The sequence below is a fragment of the Myripristis murdjan genome, chromosome 3 (assembly GCF_902150065.1).
Source record: "Myripristis murdjan chromosome 3, fMyrMur1.1, whole genome shotgun sequence".
In the NCBI taxonomy this organism is placed as follows: domain Eukaryota; kingdom Metazoa; phylum Chordata; class Actinopteri; order Holocentriformes; family Holocentridae; genus Myripristis; species Myripristis murdjan.
The window spans coordinates 7705659-7711658 of record NC_043982.1 but is presented as its reverse complement, the minus strand read 5'-3'; the positions used below and the strand labels follow the sequence as shown (position 1 = coordinate 7711658).

Here is a 6000-nt window from a genome sequence, read left to right as displayed (position 1 = left end):
TGCTGCTACCTCACTTCACGTTTTGATTGAACCTTGTGTCTGAACGTACTCTTATAATTACTCTGCCCACTGCGTGCTGTTGTTCTTAACAGTGGTTGATTGTTGTGTATATTTATGTGTATTGGATGTTTTTTTATGTGTATTGGACTTCCTGGCTGCAAATCAATTTCCCAATAGGGACAATAAAGATAACCTTGAACCTTGAATCTATATAACACCCTTACAACAGTGGGAAAATGGTTGAACAGCAATAAAATACAGAAAGTAATACCGGAAATAAAATCAAAATAAAGTAGAAACGCTGTGGTGCAGGGTATGAAGTAGGTGAAATGACCAGGTGTGTGTGCAAGACAGTGAGTGACTAAAGATACATCTGATATATCTTTATTAAGCACTGAATATGTAACTGATGAAACAGATGTGCTGAATGCCAAGATCTGCTATCTGAGTGGCAAATGTATAAATAAATAACTAAATAAATAATTAAATCTTGTCTGTAAAGTCTGGATCTTGGTGAGATGAGCAGCAGATGCTGTAGCCCCAGCAGTAGGTCTATTGCAGTATGTGAGCTACATGCCACTGTTAGAATGAACCAAACTGTTGATTTTGCTGATGATTCGTTTTTTGCAAGCAATATGTAGGTTTACTTCTGAGTCAGATTTCTGAGGCCCTGCAAGAGTAGACCAAGTTTTTCAGTCATCTATGTGAGACGACAGTTTTGAATGCATTTCTCAGGGCAATAGACTGGTCTCTTTTCCATGTCTGTGACTTCATGAGTCTTGTCCTCAGCTGTGGTCCCAGGTCAGCCTAATGAACTGTTGGAGAACAAATGAATTTGGCAACACTAGCTGGTAGAACTGGAAGAGAACTTAGGACTTTATTACACTGATGCATTTCAGGGCTTGGCCTTCATCAGGGCAGTTCACAGACTGAATAAAAACCACACCTTATAACTCTACAAGATGGGTGGTCATCTGTCACACTTGGCCAGAGCTGAGGAAAGGCTCACACACACAGAATTGAAGGTTATTGAATAGTACTTTATTTTACAACTGCAAAAAAATTACTGTGTAACTATAGTTACACAGTATCAGGGCAGTTGGGAGGTTGTGGTCATGTAATAATGATGGATTTATTAAATAGTTATGCATAATTTTGTAATAATGAAGAACTCATTATATCAGGTAGCACTTTATTTTACAGCTCATAAAATTACAGTGCAACCAAATTGTAATTATGTGGTAATTACAGGGAAACAGAACCCAAGTCTGGGGTATTAAGGGTTGATAGTTATGTAATATGGGGAATTTATTAAATAGCTATGGCATAAATACATTGTAACTGTACTGTAATTATGGGGCACAAATAATGGGATTGCAGACTAGCAAAACCAAATTCTGGGGAATTATAACAATTTTGTAATGAAAGGTTTATTAAGATTATTAGATTATTCGATTTCTGTTATGTACTTTTATGATTTTTTAAAATAAATCCTTCCATCAAATTGCACTGGGCTTGCACTCAGCATAATCTGTATACTCACCATAAAAGAAATAATTCAGTGGATTTGCAAAAAAATGTAGAATATTATATTGAATATTTCTCAAAAAAATCACATTTTAGCACTCATCATTTTTTTCCCCCATGTATTCCATATAAACTCAGAAATTAGATTACATTTTTTTTTTTTTTTTTTCAAATAAGCTATCAAGTTCATAAACTGTTTGGACAAGAACTGTCAAATGAAGCAGCTTCTCCTCAAATGACCTCTTGCTGTTGTTCTTCATTGTCTCTGTGGTTTGTTGTGTTTACCCTCTGAATTATTTGGCTCAAAGTTATTTTCTGATCATCTGAATCTGCCTCTAAATTTAGAGGCAGGTTGCACAAGCCTGCCATTGATCTGTGACAGACCGGATGATTTGGATCCAAACGCAGACACTTGGAGGCAGATGTCTGATGATAAAAACTTTACTGGAAGTGAAACAAGCAAACATACCACACAGGAAATCAGACAAAACAGCGCTCCAGATACAGGGACATGGACCACAAGAAAGCTAGAAAGCACACTGGACAATCTGGCAATGCCTGCTGGGTAAATGACTGGCGTATATGCTGCTCCAGTTTGATTAGTGATGAGGAACAGCTGGAGAAATGAGGAGCGGGGCTGGATTGATTGCAGACAGGAAACAGGTGTGTACTGGCAGCAAACACTGGAAAACCTAGTGGACAGGACTGGGACAGCATGACCCGGAAAACACAGAAAACACACACATACCACACACACCACAGACAAGACCAAGGCAGACAGGGGAGACAGCACGGGCATGGGAGACGAGGGTGTAGAGAAGGGTGGTGGTGAAGCACTAAACTAAGTAAAGTAAGTAAGTAAAGTATATTTTATTGTCCTTTAGGGGGAAATTCACCTTGGGCTTCACAGTCACTGCATCACAAACTTACACAGCTTGTACATAAATAAAACCAACAGTAGCACATCCAACACCACCATGTCACCCCAGTTACAACAACAGTCCACCCAAGGGTAGCAGGGCAAATTCCTGATACAGGATGTGTGTGGGGTCATCTAGAACTCTCTAAAATCATTTGAAAAAAATAAAAACAGCAGCCTGCTACTGACACCATACAGTCTCAGTCTTCTTAGAAAATACATCCTCTGCTGGAGCTTAGTGCAAAGTCTTTCTACATGGATGTGCCAAGTGAGTGAGCAGTCCATAAAAACACCAAGGTACTTACATGGAGAGACCTGACGTATGGGTGTGTTATGGATGCACACTGGAGTGGATTCAGAAACCGCACTAGGGTCAAATATCATTTCTTCAGTTTTCTTTACATTAACGACTAGGTGGTGGGCATCACACCAGTCTACAAACTGTTCAATTTCTGAATGGTAGGATGCTGCATCCTGGTCCCTGTGTAGTAAGCCCAAGATAGCAGTGTCATCAGAAAATTTGATATAGTTATGTGAGTGTTTATTCACACACTGATTTGTATAGATAGTGAAAAGGACAGGCGAGCTCACGGATTTGGGGTGTGAGACTGCTTTATGGATTCTTACATACTCCATCCTATTAGTTAAAAATGAGTAGTACCATTTAATGATAAAAGAGCTAACACCCATCTTCGTCAATGTCTCTAATAGTAAAAAGTGCTGTATTGTGTTAAACGCTGAACTAAAATCAATAAAAAGTAGACGTGCATAGGCCTTTGTGTCCTCAAGATGCTTTAGGACTAGGTGGATGATGCTACCTATAGTGTCCCCTGTACTCCTGCAGCATTTATAGGCAAACTGCCAAGGATCTAAATTTTGATTTACCTGAGTTTTTAAAAGAGACACCATGTATTTCTCAAAACATTTCATTACTATTGATGTCAAAGTTATAGGTCCAAAATCATTGTTTTCTACAGGACAAGGCTTTTTGGGGACTGGGGTGATGACAGACTACAACTACAAGATTTTGGAGTGTGTCTGTGGGAATTTTTGCCCCCTCATCCAGAAGAGCATTTGTGAAGTCAGACATTGATGTTGGATGAGAGAGCCTGGCTCGCAATCTCTGTTCTAGTTGATCTCAAAGGTGTTGAATGGGGTTGAGGTCAGGGCTCTGTGTGGGGCGGTCAAGTTCTTCCACACCAGACTCAGTCAGCCATGCCTTTATGGAACTGCTTTGTGCACTGAGGCTCAATCATGTTGGGACAGAAAAGGGCCTTCCCCAAACTGTTCCCACAAAGCTGGAAGCAGAGAATTGTCCAAAATGTCTTGGTGAGCTGAAGCATTAAGATTTCCCTTCACTGGAACTGAGGGGCTGAGGCCAACCCCAGAAAAACTAGCCCATAGCGTTATCCCTCCTCCAGCAAACTTAACAGTCAGCACAATGCAGGCAGTCAGGGAATGTTCTCCTGGCATTCACCAAACCCATCAGACTGCCAGATAGAGAAGCGTGATTGGTCACTCCACAGAACACATTTCCACCGCTCCAGAGTCCAGTGGCGGTGTGCTTTACACCGCTCCATCTGACGCTTGGCATTGTGCTTGGTTATATGAGGCTTGCATGCAGCTGCTCGGCCATGGAAACCCATGCCATGAAGGAGCTCTGCAGTTACTGAATCAGCAGAGCATCGGCCACTTTTACGCACTATGTGCCTCAGCGCTCAGTGACCCCGCTCTGTAACTTTACGTGCTCTGCCACCTGGTGGCTGAGTTGCTGTGGTTCCTAAATACTTCCACTTTGCAATAATCCCACTTCCAGCTGATGGTGGAATATCTAGGAGGGAAGAAAGTTTTCAGATTTTCTCTGAAATTCCGTCTTAACTGGCAATCCTTTGCACTTGTCCATGTAAGAAGTCGGGTTTATCCTAGTTCAATGGAAAGCTTCATCACTCCACAATTTGTTTTTAATCAGCTGAGTCTACAGGGTTCTCACTAATGTCACTAATGTAGGTAGCGAGATCATTCTGCTCAAACATTTTGGAGCCAATACTGCCACAGTTCCCATTGTTGATGTTATTAGTATGGATTTGATTGGCCATGAAGTTGTTGAATATTAATTGCTTAGTTGAGTGGCATGTGACTGATCTACTGTTTGTCATTGTGGCTAAATTTATCTTTCTGGGCATTAACCTACTTGCACAAACAAAGAAACAAAAAAGCTCTCCAATTTCTCTTCCTGCTCTTATAGCAACAGAGCAATCATTTTCAGGAGCCTAGCCAGACTTCAAATCACTGATGATCCAATAAATGATATTATCAGGGCCATCTATATTATCTTGTGCAAGAATACTCAAGAAGAATGCAAAAAAGCTATGAAGCATAATTACAGAAACAGATAGTCGATGCAGTATTTAATCCAAGGGGTTTAATTGAGTAGTACTTTCTTTTTTCATTTTCTTTTTTCTTTTCTTTGTTACTTTTGTCTTTATGGGAGAGATCAAAGTAGAAAAACAACTGTGTTCGATTTTGCTCATCTGTATATGGGTAATAACATTTGTCATTGCCATGTTTTACACTGAAATGCTGGAGTACTTGAATACTCAAGGGTGCAGCGCGCAGTCAAGTTCAGGCTGATTTGAGCTTGTCCAACAGGTGGCAGTCTGGAATTAATAATACAAGGCAGAGGCGCCTCTCATGTATCAGTGATTTAATACCTGAGAAAAATTGTTTAACATGTTTTATTATTTTATTTGAGGGTGCTCTTTTTTTAAATTTCTTTTTTAAAAATTAGACCTACCTACAGAGATGTACTGAAAATCATACTTGCACAGTTATAGTCCAAAGTAAGTGTGAACCCCTCACACATATAGAGCTGCCCTGCTGGAATACCTAGAGTTGTGTTTTGTTGTTCATTAATTTGGTTTAACTCTTAAAAGATGATGTCCATGAAAAAGACACTGTCTAAAAATCACACAACACTGTTGTCCTTTGTGATTTAAGGTGTTTTCCCCCCTGTTGCCTGTTTCTTACATGTGTGCAAAGTCAAGCTGAAAATATTTCAAATTAGTTTGTACAAGTAGGATACTGTGCTAAAAACATGGTGCTGAATGAACAGTGTAGGCTTTGAATGATCTAATGGAGATTGTGCATTATCTATTTTAAAGTTTCATAAACCTAATACATATATTTCTTATTGCTGAGACTGTGTGTGAATCAATCTGGTGATTAAAACTGGAACTCCTCTACTTTAGATGAATTAACTTCATTTTTATTTGTATAACATCAAATCATAACAAAAGTTATCTCACAGCACTTTACAGATAAATCTGCTCTCAGGCAAGACAGTGACCCTCAGCAGGCTCCTATAGTGTACCTATAAAATATGAAATGTGTACACATTTCTATCATGTAATTCATGAGTAATAGGCAGCTATAATAAGCCTATTTAATAATAACACAATTGCCACAGTCAGTGAATGGGCCTTTTGTTGTCCTTTTAACAGTTTGTTCCTCAACAGGCTTTATGATGGTGAAGTTAGTTTCATATTGGAGACTCA

At 39.5% G+C, this 6000-nt stretch overlaps 1 protein-coding gene across 2 annotated transcripts in view; it reads left to right on the top strand.

Annotated features, from left to right (window-relative positions):
- The first annotated feature begins 2355 nt into the window (after window positions 1–2355).
- The window catches only part of tcf12 (transcription factor 12), a 108917-nt gene continuing 105272 nt past the window's right edge, over window positions 2356–6000 (top strand). The window contains exon 1 of one of the 2 annotated variants that reach the window (XM_030078201.1): window positions 2356–2377. The gene's annotated coding sequence lies outside the window, so the exon portion shown is untranslated. Of the gene's footprint in view, window positions 2382–6000 lie in introns of both variants that reach the window. The other variant, XM_030078192.1, reaches the window with a different exon arrangement.